This window comes from Eubalaena glacialis, chromosome 12 (assembly GCF_028564815.1).
Source record: "Eubalaena glacialis isolate mEubGla1 chromosome 12, mEubGla1.1.hap2.+ XY, whole genome shotgun sequence".
In the NCBI taxonomy this organism is placed as follows: domain Eukaryota; kingdom Metazoa; phylum Chordata; class Mammalia; order Artiodactyla; family Balaenidae; genus Eubalaena; species Eubalaena glacialis.
In genome coordinates this window covers 12,501,615-12,520,355 of record NC_083727.1, presented here as the reverse complement: position 1 = coordinate 12,520,355, position 18,741 = coordinate 12,501,615, and the positions used below count along the sequence as shown (strand labels likewise).

Here is an 18,741-nt window from a genome sequence, read left to right as displayed (position 1 = left end):
AGCCCCAGGCAGAATCTCCCACACTAAGGGAAGGGAAGCTGGGTACCACGTGCATGCACTTCACTGTCTCTTGGGCATCAAACTTAATCACATTTAGACTGGACCACAAGCAATGACTACAAATCCAACAGGGAAGTGAAAACTGGAAAGAGTACTGAGAGCAAAAGCTTACTGTTGTCTCATCAGGAAAAGCAGCAAAATAATACAGTACATTCAGAGGTACAGGCCAGAGGGCTACAGGGTTTTCAGACCTCGGAATCTTTCAACAGACCCCCTACCCTACTCATCATCACTGACCACAACAGCAATGCGTACATGTATGGTGTATGTATGCCCGTATGTATATGGCGCTGTGTGGCTTGCAACTCATTCTGACATACATGGTTTCATTGTAATCCTTATAACAACTCTTGAACAAAGTTACCATTGTCCTTGTTTTAGAGTTGGAGTCACTGAGCCTCAGAAAAAAATTCATTGATTCCCCCCAGGATCCATATGAAGTAGATCTTGTGTCAGGGATTTGAACCTAGGACTCCTAACACCAAGTTTTATTTTTGTGGCTACACATTCCATAGAGTTGCAGATCCCAAATTTCCCATTGCAGCCCCATGGTGGTATTGCAGCTGTCTGGGGGGAGGGGGACAATGTGCATTTTACTCGAGGCCACATCAGAGAGTGAACCAGAGGATCCGTTCAAACAAGCCAAGTGGTCATCAATCCAGAATTCAAGTTGCCGGATCTAAGGAAGTATGTTCTGAAAGTGGGATCCCAGCCAAACCAATAATTCTTCAACAGCCAAGGTGATCTAGGGCAACTGAGTTCTGTGAGAAAGAAGGCTTCTTCTGCTCTTTCAGGAAAGCATGAAGTGTGGGTTGAGCAGGATTATTTGATGATCCCTTTGAACCTATCAATATAATTGAAGCAAATCATTCAAATTTGATTGGATGCCCTGGTCTTCAACTTTGGTTATGCACTTCTTCAGAGCAATGTTTTTTTTTGTTTTGTTTTTAATATTTATTATTTATTTATTTATTTATTTCGACCGCACCAGGTCTTAACTGCAGCATGTGAACTCTCAGTTGTGGCATGCATGTGGGATCTAGTTCCCCACCCAGGGATTGAACCCCAGCCCCCTGCATTGGGAGCATGGAGTCTTACCCGCTGGGCTACCAGGGAAGTCCCCAGAAGAAATATTGTAACAAATTCAATAAAGACTTTAAAAATGGTCCACATCAAAAAATATCTTAAGAAATAAATAAAATTCTCGTAACCTGTTTTATTACTTAACGGAAATGTGTGATGTGGAAACTCTGTCTTTAAATTTGAGGGATGTGTGGATGTTTCCTTTGGTGGCCAGTTTCTCTGCCCTGAACCTTAATAAACATGTAAGCTCCATGAGGACAGAGATTCTTGTCTGTTTGGATCACTCATATATCCTCAATACCTGGCACATACGGAAGCTCAATAAAAATTTGTTGAATGAATGAATTATGATGATGTGGGAACATTTTACAATGACTTTCTCCAGAAAGAGTCCCTTGTTTGGAAGGTGAACTAAAAATAGATTCCTTCATTATAAAGGAATGATTATTTACCATGATTATCTTGGTAAAACAATGTTAAGTATCTCTTCTTTTCCCTTGTAACAGGAACCGCAGCTAAGATATAACTTATTTATTGCCTTTCCCACAACATGTAGGCTTCAAAATTACCACATGGTTATGTATTCAACAGATAAAATACATGAAGTATGAAAGACACTCATTATGCAGACAGTGGTTTCCAACAAAGGCCAAGGATGCCACACCACAGTCCTACACAAGGGATTGTGGTCCCATATCCTATGTGACTTTTCTGTAAAAGGAAAACCCATTTACAGGTATATTATCTGAGCCCAGAACCTAACTCCATTTTACATCTAAACACAAAGTATTTTCATTTTAATATTTACGAAATTCTCTAAGAATGCAACTTTCATGTAAGGAGGGAAAATTGAGACCTATTTTGTTTGGAAATTTACCAAAAGTAATTAACCATTGAAGAAAATCACCATCAACAATTGCTCCTGATAGGGGAGGCACCAATAAGAGAGCATCTATGTCAGTTTGTCTTGTAACTGTTGCAGTCACAGTGATACTAAAGTAACATTCAAATTTACTTATTTAGACTTGCACCGACTGCTCATAAAGTATGCACGGCTATAGTAATTATCTTCCTGCCATGCACAAATTGAAAACTGGACAAACTACATGAAACATCTGTTTTCAGATGTTGGGCAACTGGCAGCACCAGCCACACTGTGATCCCTGAAAGGAGAGATCTAATGAAGTGAGTGCTATCGTTGCTCCAGTTTTCTGCCTAGGGGCAGTTTCCAAACCACTGCACACAGCCCAGGAATCTCACTGAGTTGAGGAGACAGAGATTAGAGTTAAAAAGGCCAGAGTGGCTAGAATTTGTGAGACAGAGTATTGGCAAGAAAGGAGCTGCACACACAGAGAGAACTCCTGAGATCTGCAAAAAGATTCTCTCAAATTTTTTACTAAATACTGATGATAAATATGATACCTGAAGGAGTTCCCTGGTGGCCTAGTGGTTAGGATTCAGGCTTTTACTGCCATGGCCCGGGTTCAATCCCTGGTCCCAGAACTGAGATCCTGCAAGCCGTGCAGTGTGGCCAAAAATATATATATTTATATATATGAAATATATACATATTATGTAAATATATATTTATATATATGAAATATATGTATTATATATATATATTTTATATATATATATATATAATATATATGTGATACCTGATAGGAAAAAACACTAGGTGGGATTAATAGCAGATTAAACACTGCAGCAAAAATGATCAGTAAACCTGAAGCAAGAGTATCTCTCCAAAATGAAGCACAAAGAGAAGAAAGATTGAAGAAAAAAAAAAATAGAGGATCAGTGACACATCGAAAAACATCAGGTGGTCTAAAACATGTATAAATGGAGTACCAGCTAGACTAGGTGGGAGGAACAGAAAAATTAAAGAATGATAGCTGGAATTGTCAAATTTGATGAAAGTTATAAACTCTCAGATTTAGGATTCTCAAGGAACTCAAAGAAGAACAAACATAAAGAATAAAGCTAAGAAACATCATAAAATCAATGATAAAGAGAAAATCTTAAAAGCTCTGGAGGGAGAGTTGTAGGGACACATTACATACAGAAGAACAAAGATTAAAAATGACAGCAGATTTCTCATCAGAAACTTTGCAGGCTGGAAGGCAATGGAGTGACATCTCTAAAGTATTGAAGAAAAAGTTTTCTATCTAGAATTCTACATACAAAAGCTGAAAGAATTCTTTACCAGAGAGATGCAACACAGCAACATGAACAGGATTCTTTCAGACAGAAGGAAAATAACGCCAAATGAAATTTTGTATCTGCACAAAGGAATGAAGAGCATGGAAATGATAGACGTGTGGAAACATATAAAAAGACTCTCATTTTAAATCTCTTTAAAAGAAAAGTGATTATTTAAAGCCACAATAATAGCATGTACTGTGGGGCATGTATGACAAAAACTGTGCCAATGTATGATAACACATGTAAGAAGCAACAGTGCAAAGGGTCAGAAGGAAAAAAACAAAGGTACACTGTTGTAAGGGCCTTACATTATATGTGTAGTCATATAATATTATTTGGGGACGGATTGTGATCATTTAAAGATGTATATTGTAAACCTTGGAGCAGCCACTAAAAAATAAAACAAAATGTATCAGCCAATAGTGAGGAAAGAATGAAATCATTTGGAAAACAAAAACAAAAACAAAACAAAAAAAACCTGATTAATCCAAAAGGAAGCAGGAGGCAAGAAAAAAGAGGAAAAAAATCTAAATTGGATAACTAGAAAACAAATAGCAAGATGGTAGATTTAATCCCAACCATATGAATATTTACATTAAACACTCCAATTAAAAGACAGAGGTTGTCAGATAAAAAATAGCAAGACCTCACTACAGTGCTGTCTATGAGAAAAGAACTTTAAGTGTAAAGAAAAAGATGAATTAAAAGCAAAAGGATGGAAAAATTGGAATTTCTTTATGAATTGGACTATTCTAGGTACCTCATATAGGTGGAATTATTCAGTATTTGTGACTGGCTTATTTCACTTAGCATAATGTTCTCCAGGTTCATCCATGCTGTAGCATATGTCAGAACTTCCTTCTTTTCTGTTAGATTTTCTTTCATTGACTTAAGAATCATAGTTCTAGTCTACTGTGATAATTTTGAATATTAATTCTGATGGATTTCATAGAGGTGCCTCCTATCCCCCATTTTTGTGTCATAGATAAGTTTGATTAGCATGTCTTTAGGCAGAAGATGAAATGTCTGACGTATTCACATTCATGCTTTTTAATCAATCAGTAATTGTTCTGCTGAAAAACTCCAATATATTGATATTTAGCACCATGGATTCTAAAATGGTGGTTTCCTGGGAGCAGAAGTCTCTTAGTGACTGTTGTCTCCCAGCTCTCTGACCCACCAAGGCTGCGGGTCTGCATGCCACATTCTCTACATTCTTGTCAGCTCTCTAACTGTTAGGTTCTGTCAGGAAAAAGCAGTAATCTGAGGCAGAGAGAAGCCTTTGGTTTAGTGGTAGCTGCTGGCAGTTTTCAGCGGTTGGTGAGATGGCGGTAGGATGGGAAGCTACCTCATCAGTCCAGGAGGTGTCCACTTCCTTAACGGTACCTACCTCTTCAGTAGATCCAGAAGCAACAGTGCAACAGCAGTGAAGGCTCAGGATCCTGGGCTTCTTTCAGCTCAGGGGCATCTGTGGCTTCTGGTCTTTGGGGATCACCCTTATACCTTGTTGCTCTTCAGGCTTCCCTCTTCATTCTTTTGCTCCTCCAGCTCTTCTGATGCATCTGAAACCAACCCCCCATAGTAAGTTGGCTCTATCTGAAATACTCAGAGTGGTCCCTACTTTTCTGTCTGGACTCTGATTAATATAGTGACTATAGAACAACATTCTCAAAGCCACCAGTTTTTCATTAAAAAATCATAATAATTCACTGGGCAATTACAACATGCCAGGCACTTTTTTAGGCACTGGAAACACAAAGTTAAATAAATAAGATATGATCCCTATCCTAAAAGAGATTTCATTATGGCCAGGGAGAAAGAAAGGTAAACACATGGTTACAGTCATTGGATATAGGTTAAATTAGACATATGGGTAGGATTTGGGGTATGGAGGAGGAATATCTCAGTAAAAATAATTCACTCCAGAAGTGAACCTGGAGTAGGTGATGCTTGTATGACATTTTGAAGGTTAAATAAGACAGACATAGGTGGAAAAAGTGAGAAGGACATTCTAAGTAGTTGCAATAGATGTAGATGTGAAATACCAGGATAACTTTGAGAATGTTACCTTCTGAAAGGCTAGAGTTCACAGATGTGCAAAGAGTTAACAAAAAGACAATCACATATTAAAGATCTCTGGATTTTTATGGACTGCAACATTGTTTCAACTCCATGGTTTTCTACACTTGTTCTGATGTGGACTCACTGAAAGATTTCCTGATAAATTCTTCAGAAAACATACTAAGATATATTCATTTGTACTCATGCACATACCATTGGAAGAGCTTTCTCTCTATAAAGAAAGATTTCCATTAATCCTACCAAAAAGTCCCATGTTTGTACAGTAAGATCAATGTTTCTAGCCTACCTCTCATAGATACTACACAAATTAAGGATGAAACTTCTAACAATCATAGCCTGCAATTTGTCACCTGATATTCATCTGAAAGGGATGATTTTAGTGTGGGCCATTTGAAGATGAAGAATAGACATTCTCTTTTGCTTCTTACAAAATTCAAAAATTAAGAAACAATTGAAAGTATGATGGCAATAGGATAAAAGAAGCATTATTTTAACTATAGTATTTTCTAAGATGAGGAAGATTTTTCATCTGGTTATAAATTCCCTAAGGGCAGGGACGCCATTCATCCAACAGATTTTTTTTTTTTTTTTGGCCATGCCACACGGCATGTGGGATCTTAGTTCCCCAACCATGGATTGAACCCGTGCCCCTTGCAGGGGAAGGACAGGCAAAGTCTTAACCACTGGACTGCCAGGGAAGTCCCATTAACAGATATTTCTTGAGAGCCATTTCATGCCAGAACCAATTAAGGTGCTTAGAGTAGAATAATTTAATTCTAGAACAAAACAGTAACAATTTTTATCTAGTCTAGTGGTTTGCAAATCTTTTTCTTTTTCTTTTTTTTTTTTTTTTGGCCTTACAACTCTTTCATCAAGTGAAAGCTCACATAGAACTCCAATAAATCCAGTAGACGTAAGTAAAACTGCTCCATTTGAGCAGGTACTATGGGATCCCAGAGCCCCAGCAGCTTGTGCCCGCTGCTCCCATCCCACCCAGAGGTCCCTAAGGGTATCCACAGTCACATCAAGGCTTTATAGAACACAGTTTGAAAACCATTGATCTACTCAACCCCTCAATTTACAGATAAGGAACTAAGAACTAAAGAGATACAGAGGCCAAGAGATACAGCTGTCCAAGGACAAAAAGCTGGTGAGTAGTGAACCCACCTAGAATAGAGTCTGTGATGATGGAGGTTCATGGGATCACAGATGTAGCAGGTCCCAGATCTAAAGAGATTCTAACTTCAAACCTGGCCAAAAGGAACCCAAGTTATATATAAGAAAACAAAATTTTTTTAAATTAAAAATACAAGAGATTTTGTATATTATATGCCATGTCTGGATACTTACACTCATTTGTATGTTTTTGGCATATTCATAAATTAGAAGAGCTAATAAAAAACATGTTAAGCAAAGAGGTTTGTAGGAAGTGAGTTTAGAAAAACTAAGCTCGTATTGCATCTTTCTTTTTTTTAAATTTTTATTTATTTTTGGCTGTGTTGGGTCTTCGTTGATGCATGCGGGCTTTCTCTAGTTGCACCGAGTGGGGGGCTACTCTTCATTGTGGTGCGTGGGCTTCTCATTGCGGTGGCTTCTCTTGTTGCGGAGCACGGGCTCTAGGCACGCGGGCTTCAGTAGTTGTGGCGCGCAGGCTCGGTAGTTGTGGCTCGTGGACTCTAGAGCGCAGGCTCAGTAGTTGTGGCACACGGGCTTAGTTGCTCCCCAGCATGTGGGATCTTCCCGTACCAGGGCCCAAACCCTTGTCCCCTGCCTTGGCAGGTGGATTCTTAACCACTGCGCCACCAGGGAAGTCCCCTAGCCAAACCTTTAATGCCTCTAACTTATACTCAGATACTTGGAATTTTAAATAGCTGTTCCAGGAAACCAAAAGCTTTTTGACCATCTGTATATCATGGGGAAGGGACTTCCTGTCTTCTGGGCAAAAGTGACTTCGTAACAATGTAAGAGGATTAAATAATTACTAGAACTTCTTTTTTTTTTTATCTTAGCCACACCCTCTTCAATGATTTCAGTTGATCTTAGTATGGTCATTTTTGCATGGGGCCATCTAGGATTGGCATAGGGAGGAATCTCTGGCATTTGTTTGGAGCTTTAAAGGAGTTGGCACTTTGCACCTTGCATCTTTTTTTCTCCACTTCTCCTTCTGTTAAGAGTCTCTGATTAGCAACTCTCTTTGTTGGCTGTAGGGTTTTATGCAGTCATACTTTGTCCCTTGGGTGTGGTCATTAGACCCTTGATTATCAGGAACAGAGATTCTCTCAGTCCACCTTAAGAAAAGTGAGGACATATAAAGGTATGTGAGTGTCAGAACTTAGCTATGAGAATACTAGGCAGGTCTTGAGACAACTCTCTGCTTCACCTCTCTCATAGTGTTGCAGGAAGGGGGACCCCTTCCAGGGCCCAAGAATGGGCTCATATCTAACACTCAGAACTGAATGTCCAAGGAGACACATGTGCTGTCAAAGCAAGAGACTTTATTGGGAAGGGGCATCCAGGTGGAGAGCAGTGGGGTAAGGGAACCCAGGAGAACTGCTCTGCCTGCCACGTGGCTCGCAGTCTCAGGGTTTATGGTGATGGGGTTAGTTTCCAGGTTGTCTCTGGCCTACCACTCTGACTCAGGGTCCTTTCTGGTGGTGCACGCATCACTCAGCCAAGATGGATTCCAACGAGAAGGATTCTGGGAGGTTGGTAGGACACATGGACTGACGTCTCCTCTCTCCTTTTGACCTTTCCCGAATTCTTCTGGCTGGTGGTAGCTTGTTAGTTCTGTGTTCCTTATCAGCACCTCCTGTTGTAAGATAACTCATGCAAGTGGTTACTACAGTGCCTGGCCAGGGTAGGCAGTTTCGGTCAGTGGTTCCCCTAACAACGGCCCATGTAGTCTTTCCTTCAAAGTGCCGTTGCTCTGATCTATGTATCTACTCCACATTTCTGTGAATCTACTCTGCATTCCCCAAAAACAATTTTGGAGGGAACTAGTCTGGTTGGCTTAGCTAATTACTACTCTCCCATAGAACAAAGCCTTTCACATCTATCCTTGGTTTGGGTGCTCAATGCTGATCCCATATCAGAGGCGACCCCTGCACAACTATCATCAGATATCGCATCACTAAGCAAGAGGCTGTGGCCAGGAGGGTTCTGCTATTTAAAAACAACAACAACAACAAAACAAAAACAAAAAACTCATGGCAGTAGGCATTGTAATTAACCTGCCTGGTACATGTAAAATCAGAAGGCACAGGTGCCTCAGCCTTGGTTAATTAAGAAAGGATCTTGCAGAAGCCCAATGCCTCCTCCTGTTGCACATTGAACTAGTAATTCCTAAGCTTTGGGCTTCTGCAGAGGAAAGCTTTAACAAAACTCAACCCTGTTGTACTTTGAGTGATGTATCCAGAGCCACCTTCCTTTGTCCAGTTACCCATTTGTGTTTTGAATAATTGACCAGGAATTTTGGTCTAAATACTCTAGCCATCCCAAATTCCATTGGTTTATCTGTATAGTCAAAAATAATTATACTCATGTGCACTTAATAAATAGATCATGAAACCAAGCAGGACCCTGTGAGGCCCTCCTGGGCACAAAAGCCTTTCTGTGTCCCCTGTTTCTTGTTTGTAGAAAATAGGCTTCATTCAGCCTCCTTGACCTTCACTGAGTTCCGAGGGCAGATTCAAACAGTTGCTAATCAGGGAAGGGAGGAAAGGCAGAAACAAAGGTGGAGAAGTCAAGAAACTATAGTGTAGCCTTGGGCCAAGGTCCTGGTTCCTCCTCAAGGAATAAACCTAACAATGTCTCTGAGTTCTTCTGCAAGAACTAAGGCCCCCACCCAAGTGGAGGATGGTAACTTCAGGCTGAGCACAAGATTCCTGGAGCACCACCCTGTTACCACACTATCAACCAATCAGAAGAAAGTCACACACCCTGCAGCCCTCACCCCAAATTTTGCCTATTAAAAACTTCTCCCCAGAAACCATCAGGGAGTTCAGGGTTTTTTGAGCATGAGCCACCCATTCTCCTTGCTTGGCCCTGCAATAAACCTTTCTCTGCTCCAAATCCCGATGTTTCCGTTTGTTTGGCCTCACTGTGTGTCAGGCACATGAACTTGGGTTTGGTAACAATCAGACTGCTTAACCTTCTCTTCTGCATTCAGAAATCAAAGCTTAGATTACCCTGCTTTTTGCTAGCTTTCTAGCGACATTGATTTGGGAAACATATTATACAATCTTCAAGTCCTGATTCCCAGCTTTTGGACTAATAATTTTTTTTAAGTTTACCACTTAAACATATAATAATCACTAAGATTTCAGAAAGTTAAAAACTAAATATATTTGAACTTTTCTAATCATTTTCTCCCCCAGTCTTTTCATACCCCTGCTAATTGCGGTAACATACTTCTTCAAAAATAAAGATGCTGTCCAAGAATATTCAGTGTTTGTTCAGTCAAAAAGGACATTGGAAAAAGAAACCTTGCACGCACATTAATAGTAGTTTGGAAGTAACACTTCCTAGTTGTTTTATTACCATCATTTTCCTTAAACATGTGCAGTTAAATATGTGGTATTTCTCAGTTCCAAGAAAAAATGGAAACTGACATGAAATAAACTAATAACAAAAAATGAATCCAGTATCCTGGGGTCAACAAAGCCTGTGTTATTCTGATCTGATGATAGCACCACTACACTTAAATTCTATACATCTGCTTCTATCTAATATGTACACATAGGTACTCTGAGGAAATGAGAAAGCAAAGCTGGCTCAAGAGCAGTAAAGTAAACAGCACTGCACCTACTCTCAGCTGGAATCGTGTGCACACCTGTCTTTCTTGGAAATGTTTCAACTGGTTGTTTTCTCAGGTTCATGTACATTTTCATAGGCTTTGGAAACACCTACTCTGGGTCAACTGTGCTGGCCATTAGAGAGACACAGAGAGAGAACATTCTATACTAGATTTAGTTTTCTAGATGCTTGTTCAATGTACGTCAGACACAAATATAAAAACTTATAACTGTTACTGAGTCCAAGCTCATACTGCTCCCCACACGACCGACAGGCCGATAAATCAAGAGATGAGTTGTTGGGGCAAAGAATAGCGACTTTCTTCAAAAGAGAGAGAAGATGGTGGACTAGTGTCCCAAAGAACCATCTTCCCTGAGTTAGAAGGTTTCTTTTTTACTAAAAGGGGAGGGGGTGTATTTGGTTGCTGCAAACCTCTTGGTGCTAGAATCCTTTGTTCTTGCAGCTGCCCATGTTGGTCTGGTCACAATGTTCCTATAAACCTCCAACAGGACAGAGGTTATTCTCTGTTCTGCAACTTTTTAATCTTGTATGAATGGGAAAATGTTATACCTTTAAAGGTCAGAACCTTGAGAATGGGCTATCCTGTATATTTCAGGCTATAGGCAACATTCTTAACTTGTAGGAAAAGCAGTAGAATACAAAGGTTAGAGTAAAAGAAACAGATCCCATACGGAGTCAGATTTATTCTTCCCTATTACATAAATATAACATAACACATAGTAATAGAGAGTTGCATACATATGAAGGAGGTGAAGAAAAGGAATCCTAAAGCAGTTAGGGGAGAAGTGAGGAACGGAGTTAGGGAGGGCTTCCTGGAAGCAGTGACCACTGAATGTTTAAAGAAGAGGAAGAGTGAAGTAGAAGGAAATACATTCTCTACAAAGAACATAGCAATGAACAGGACTGAGAGATAAAGAGCTGTTCAAAGTCTCTAAAGTCTTCCGTGTGGGGCACGGGGGTACTATAAGAAGATTAATATTGCTAGAATTTAAAGTGTGAGTCAAGCAAGGATTGAGAGATGAGGCTAGCAAGATAAGCAAGAATAAAATCATATAGAGCCTTGCACACCACTGTGTTTGGCAAAAGGTACATGTTAGGAAAAGCTGTTCAACACAATGTAATAAAAACTAATTACTGTGGACTCATGAAAGCTTATCCAAGACACATCCTGTCCCTTTAATCCCCAGGCAGGATATTAAAGATAGTTTCATATCTTTGAAAACCTTTGTAACTCTCGTCTCTGTGATGTTGCCATCTACTCTTCCATTTTCAAATTCTAGCTACTTTGGCCTAATGGCAATTCTTTAAGACTGTAGGAAAAGGAAGTACAAACTATAAAAAAAATTATACTTTTTTTAAAAAAACAAAACAAATAACCAAAAGAGTCTGCTTAAATTCTGCTTTCTGAGCTTCAAAAATCATGACAGATTCAGGAAACTGAATTGAAGAAAAGTCATATTTGTCTTAACCAACATTTTCTTCAAATATGAGAGGCTGAATATGTTGCCATCATGCAAAGATTTCCTTATATATAGCTCTGATGTTCCTCAGGTCAAAGAAATAAAGACAGAGTCACCCAAAGCCCTCGTAAGGAACAATCGGTCCTTGTCACCAGTGGCTGACTTGGGTCCTTGAAACCCCTGTGAGTAATCCCTGCCTTCTTTCCCTCCCCACCTCGTTTTCTCTCCAGCTCCAAGTAAAGCAGGTCCACTGGATACTCAGGTCTAGCTCCCTTTGTCTGTGTGAACATTGCTTTGATCCCTAGCACACAGAAAGCGTGACCTGGGCTCATCAATTTCTACTTTTATAAAATCTAAGAGTCTTCTAACGAGGGTGACCAGATGTCCTCCTTCATCAGGTACAGTCCTAGTCTACGTCTGTGCTGCCAACATAAATACAAACCAACAGTAGATTTTTTTCACTCTCAAAAGTGTCTCTGTTTGGATAATAAATTATATGGTCACGCTGTTTCTAACCAATTTTAGTAGGAGTTCAGCCTCTGCTACTGAGCCTCTCTCCCATTTATTCCACACAGCAGCTGATAGGATGAAATTCCAGTGAATTCCTATGAAACATAATAATTTGAGCAGTGCCTTATGGCTAAGAGTTTGATCTATAATTTACACATTCCAGGAACCTTCAAATCAATTATAGAATTACATTTAATAAACATAATCCTTGCTGCACTCCCCTGAAAAATAAATGGGTAATTTTTTCAAACACAAAGACGGCCCATCTCCCACGTTAAGCAGAGATGATCAAGGGACTCACAAAACCTAGGTAAAGCATTTAGAGAAAGCAGACCTGGGAGGAGGCCATTGGAAGTGCCGTTCATGAAGAAATGGCTTTTGATCGTGGTGTGGGTCTTTGGTCGTGGTGTGGGTCTTCCGATCTGGCCATCACCTGTGAGCTGAGTCGGCAGCTTTTTCAAAATAATGCTTTCCACATCCTCTTTGGCCATTTGGAACAGCATGGTCAGCAGACTTTCTGATCCTTTGGCTCTCTCTCCTTCCCTAACTTTTTACACAGTCTTTTTTTGAACTGTTTCATTTTTTATAAACAATCTTGTTGAGCTATAATTGACATAGAACAGACTGCACATGCTTAAAGCGAACAGTTTAATTAGTTTGGAGGTGTGTTTGCTGTTATCAAGATGATGAACATCCCCGTTTCCTCCCACTCCTGGGTAATTCCTCCCATCAGCCCCTCCCACTCCCCAACTCCCATCCCCAGGCATCTTTCATTTGGCTTAAAAACAAAACAAAAGAAACAAACAAAACACTTTAAAAAAGTGATTCTTTGCAAATACGCTTTTAATTGCTTAATTTAAACCTTCTGAAGCTCTAAGGCTTCTTGCTAATCCATGTGAAATTTTCATGGCAATCTGCCTAGTCGTCTGGCACACTTTTCACGTCAAAAAATAAATAAGTAAAATACAAGAAAATTCCAAGGGAGCAAAGAACGTATTTGGCTTGTTTAGCAAGCATCAGGAAAAGAAGTATTTGCTTTAGCTTAAGGCCATTAAAAGCATTCTTTCCTATGGAAAAGGGAATGCCAGGAACAGCTAGACACTGAAATGGTCCAAGTTTTTATTAAAAAAAAAAAAAAAAATCGAGAGAGGGCATTGCTAAAGGAAATACCCGCTCAGATCATAGAAATAAACCAGATTTCACCTGAGTGGAATGCTTTCTGTTTCCATGGAAGTGTCGATTATTGAGCAACTTCTTCATCAATACTTTATGGAACAAACTAACTGGAAACTTTAACTTTGAAAAAAAAAGTGCTCAAAGTTTATTCTTGGTTTGGATTGCGTTTGCTCTGGGGAGGGGGCGGGAACTAAGCAACAACAACAAAACCCTTTTTAATGATGGAAAACTTTGGGGAACACATGCTTCTGAATTTCTAGAGATTCTTCCATTAACTGTGTGAGCCTGCAATCCCTTTCACTTTGGCTTCATAGTAGTATTGCTATATAATGAGAGGATTGAACTAGAAGAACCTTCAAAGCCCCTTCAAGCTCTAAATTTTATAGTGTGTGACTTTTCAGGAATATCTTTGTCCAATAAAAGGCTCAGATTGCTCAGATTTACCCTGGAATGGGAAGAAAAGTATTTGCTCTCCTAACCAGTTTCCCCTCCCTTAGAGTTTCTGTGTTGTAACTGTTGCAGTAGCTATTATTGTATAGCTATTACAGAACACGGACTGATTGAGACAGAAAATGAATCTATTAAAATTTTTAAATATTAACTGAAGAAATGGAGAACCATGTCACAGAAGTGGTCCCAGGAGAGAACACTTAGCCCAGGGCAGCCCACGACGTGACATCTTGCAGCAACAATGCAGAGAACCTTCCAAGCTCTCAGTTCAGTTTCCTAGTCCAGTGCCTCCCAGCTTTTTCACGGCGCAGCACGACAGAAAATTGTATGTTTACAATACACTGGGGTACATGAGGATGCTGCAGTCAGAGGTGACATGTCCAGGAGCTTTGACCACCCCAGGCCCTACCAGACATTTCCAAGGACTGAAGAATTCCCTATCTCAGCCTTCCTATGATCTATTCATGGTCTACCGCTTTGCCACAGCACACTGGTTGAGAAGCTCTGCCCTAGGTAGGTGTGTCTACTTGGTTAAGCCCAGGTCATATTCCCTAGCTGCATAGGAGGATGGGAAAGCAAGTATTAATTTTCATCTTTTATTTCTATAACAAGGGGCAGCTTCCCACAAACTGAAGAATTCCTCAAACAAACGTAGGCAGTGGAGGGGAAAAGAGGGGCTGGAAAGTATTGCCAAAGACCTGTCGTGTACACCTACCTATTTCAACAGACCTTGCCAAGACCAATGGTACCGTATGACAGGAGGCATCCTACTTGGGCTTAGAGACTTGATTTCAAGAGGCCTAATACCCCATGATCATGAGATCTGTCTGCCTCTCTGGAGCTAATCAAAATAGCCACACTGGATTCTATGAGCCCATTCTTTCAAAGTTATAATTCCAAGCTGAAAACTATAAACGGAATGGCCCCCAGGTTCTGGAGCCCCTGTTTTAGAGGGTCCTGTTCTGGCCCTTCTCTGGCCACACCCCTCCTGTTCAGATGAAGTGACCAGGGGACAACTCTGAGCTTCACCTGATGTCCCCACTCTGAGTGCACACCACTCACCACATCTAGACTCTGCTCTGGTCATCCAAGACCCAGAATTTCCTGCCCACGTGACCCTGAGCTCGCTTCATGTAGGGCCAACACAGGCCTTTTCCTAAGGGAGCCAACATCGCACAGCTGGGACGCACGCCCTCAGGACTGAAGGATGGCCCGTGGGTGACTGTGTGTGGGGAGAGTACGCATCACTGGGACACATGGGCTGGAGGGTCTGTACTCCTGAGTGAGGTCCTTGAAGTGAAGGACAAAGCCGGGGGCAGGGGAGGGCTGAGAGTGAAGGGCACTGGAAGGCAGGTGGAGGGCCTCCAGCTGTGTTCTTGTGCCAGACATTGCATCCACCACACCTACTCAAAAGTCAAGTCTGCCAGGCCATCGCCAAGCCCTCAAAGCATGGCCTTTCGGCACTTCCTTCCTCCAGAACCTGGAGTTCGTTAGCCCCAATCGGAACTGAAAAACTGTGCGGAGACTGAGCCACCTCCATGCCTCAGTTAACGGCGATAGGGTTCAAGCCTTCCCATGTCACTGACACCAGCTGCATCTCCCAGCAGACCCGGGAGCACTGCTGTGGAAGGGCTGTCCCCAGTGTTGTACTGTACCTAGATGTGCAAAAAATGGGAAGGCCACGGCCAGGACCAAAGACAGACTGGGACACTGTCAGGGGCAGCAGGGCTGCTCCTGCCTGGGATCCTACAACCACAGACTTTGGCACGAGCCCCTTCCTCATCCCACGGCCACCACAGTCTTCTCTTCTTCGTCGGACCAGCCATGCTGGCACCAGCCTCTGTCACTCTGCTTCCGAGAGGGGTGGTCAGACTACAGCCTAACCCCCCGCAGCATAGCAGACAGAGGGATTCAGGACTACACTCTTCTTCCAGCCGCAGTTTACTCCAGCCTTTGAAGGGACAGTGGTACCGCTTTGTCAGTACAGCCACAGGTGACTGGATTGGAGCTGCACACGTGACCCCAGGCCAGCAATCCATGGACTTCCCAGCATCCAAGCGATTTCCCCCTTGGAAAAAACGTGAACTAATAGATAGCCGCAGCCAGTGACGGTCTGATGTAGCATCAGGGCTGGCAACCGAGCTGGCCCATGTGTGAGATGAAAAAGCAGAGAAAGTCTGCTGTTGGGGACACTGCAGTCAATGCACAGAGAGAAACAGAGGCAAGAAACCACGTTTCCCATGAGAAACTGGGGGAGCGGTTTCAGGTTCCAGCAGGTTTTCCAGCTTTCAGTCTGAGTGAAATAACTGCAGTTTCATTGACATTAAAATTTCCTTCCTGTGCTTGGAGTCAGTGGGATTTCTATAACATTACACATGTACGCGCGCATGTGAGCGTGCGCTCACACACACACACACACACACACACTCACACACAGGGCGAAATAAACAAAAACATGTGATTTCACCTGAGCACACTTGACTATGTCCAGCTTGAAGCCCAAAGAAACTTAACTGGAAGTCTCTGCGGTTCAAAGTTGCTCTTCAAGATCCCATTCATACAAAGCAACGTGCCCAGTGTCTGCCACTCGGGTTCCACGTCCATTCTATGTGGAATGCATGAACCACGTCGCTCTGAGGACACTTGGCCCCATGACCTTTGCTCATAGGATGACTGGGTCACCCACCTTCCAACTCTGACTTTCCCTGAAACACCATCTGTTCCTCTACACTGAGGTCCTGACACAGAGCTCCCTCTCTCACCCATACAGGACACCAACACCCCCCTGCCCCCCACCCAGGAAAGAATGGAGTCCAGTCTCCGTATGGTTCCTCTGGGCCCGGTTGCATCACACACCAGGCATCGTGGCATCAGCTCCTTCTCGAAGAACTGCCTGTAACAACCGTTCCTCACATTGCACTGTGTCCTGCTTTCAGTCCTCAAACTTCTTTGTTTTTTTTTCTTTCCGGCCGCACTGCGCGGCTTGTGGGATCTTAGTTCCCCAACCGGGGATCGAACCTGGACCCTCGGCAGTGAGAGCCCGGAGTCTTAACCACTGGACCGCTAAGGAATTCCCACAATCCTCAAACTTCTAACTTTTCAAACGCATCTTATTTCCACCCTTAGATTTAACACCAAGCGCTATCCTTCTGGATGCATCCTTGGCATCTCAATATCTACAATTGGGGTTCACACCAGTTACTCTCCTCTGAACACCCTCTACAGACCCCCCCCCCCGATCAATAGCAATCCGTTCCCATCCTTCCCCAAAGGAAGTGTATTCCTCCAAAGTGACCCAGACCCACCGGCAGGTACCAACCACCAGACTTCACTCTTCCCTAGGCACAAAACCGGAAATCATTTGGCTAATACAGGAAATTCATTCCTGCAAAATTGTAGAGAATCAAAACTCTCTGAGTCACAGCTGTACTGAACACTTTTCATACCAAACTTAAAAATCCCATCAGACACATTGTTTACACAAATTCACCTTTTAAATATAAGCTGTCACAACGGACTTCACAGAAACAACAGTCCAGGGAAAATGTCATTATCTGCAGCTGAAGGTCTTAATCTGACTGGGCGGTGAGTGAAATTATCCACAAAGAGTAATTCTCCAGAGAAGGCCTCTAATGACCTGAGTTAAGCAACCAGAGATTTTTTTTTTTCCTAGTAGAGAAGCTAAACCTTCAAAGTCCAATCACTGATGAAGGGAATGGGTCTCCTGAGCAGTATCAAAAGAGATTCAAGGTTTATAGAATTAAACAAACTGCCTCGCAGGACCATCATTTCTCTTTCTGCTTTTCAACTGAAGTCTTCAGAAAGCTGCCAGTCATTCTTATCTGGGAACTCAAATTTTCCCGTAACACAATGACCACCTGAAAGCCGTGGAGGCTTTGGCCAGTCAATAAAACTGAAGTTCTTTGATGTTATGCAGAGGTGGATACCTCCTCACCCCTCTGTCTTTGTTCACGCCACCAACCCTGCCTGTGGTTTCACCCCTCCTCTCCTCCTATTGAAATCCTAGCTCTTCTTCAAGGCCAAGCTCAGATTCCACCCCATTCGGAAGTGATTTTCTCACAGCTCTGAATTCTGAGAGCGCTCGCTACCCATGCCGCTAATTTGGTATCTATCATGGATTGTATTATGTTGCTAACTTTCAATGAAGTCAACTTTCTCACTCTATCTCATTCCTTTAGAACTCTCATGTCTCTTAGCATTTAGCCCTCTTAGTTCAGTGACATAAACATAATTAGTACTTAATAAATTCATTTTACCATAAGATATCACTTACAAGTGGAATTTAAAATATGACACAAATGAACTTATCTATGAAACAGAAACAGACTCACAGACATAGAGAACAGACTTGTGGTTGCCAAAGGGGAGGGCGGATGTGGGAGGGATGGATTGGGAGTTTGGGATTAGCAGATGCAAACTATTATGTATAGGATGGATAAAGAACAAGGTCCTACTGTATAGCATAAGGAACTATATTCAATATCCTGTAATAAACCATAATGGAAAAGAATATGAAAAAGAATATATATATGTATAACTGAATCACTTTGCTGTACAGCAGAAATTAATACAACATTGTAAAAAACTATACTTCAATTTTTTTTAATTCATTTTGATTTATTGGCTAAGAATATTAATGAAGTATAGGCTGGTTTCTAAATATAACAATCTTTTTATAAGGGTTACTGTAATGTTTAAGGATAAGGGTTTAAGCTGATCAACTGCAAAGCAATACAAGAGCCTCAAGTATCAAAGAAAGATTCAAGTCAATGTATTGTATAGACATAAGGCAGAAATGGATACAGACATTTGAGAAAGATTTTGAGAAACAAGATTTGAAATAAATTCGGTTTATTCAAATCCTACTCTTGGATTTGGG

At 41.5% G+C, this 18,741-nt stretch overlaps 1 long non-coding RNA gene across 2 annotated transcripts in view; it reads right to left on the bottom strand.

The window, feature by feature from the left end:
• Positions 1-12,785, bottom strand: part of LOC133102062 (uncharacterized) — a 64,051-nt gene extending 51,266 nt beyond the window's left edge. For both annotated transcript variants that reach the window (XR_009702841.1, XR_009702840.1), the window contains exons 1-2: positions 12,550-12,785; positions 4,739-4,910 (exon numbers count right to left, since the gene is read on the bottom strand). This is a non-coding gene — a long non-coding RNA (uncharacterized LOC133102062). The remainder of the gene's footprint in view (positions 1-4,738; positions 4,911-12,549) is intronic.
• Between the last annotated feature and the right edge of the window lie 5,956 nt (positions 12,786-18,741).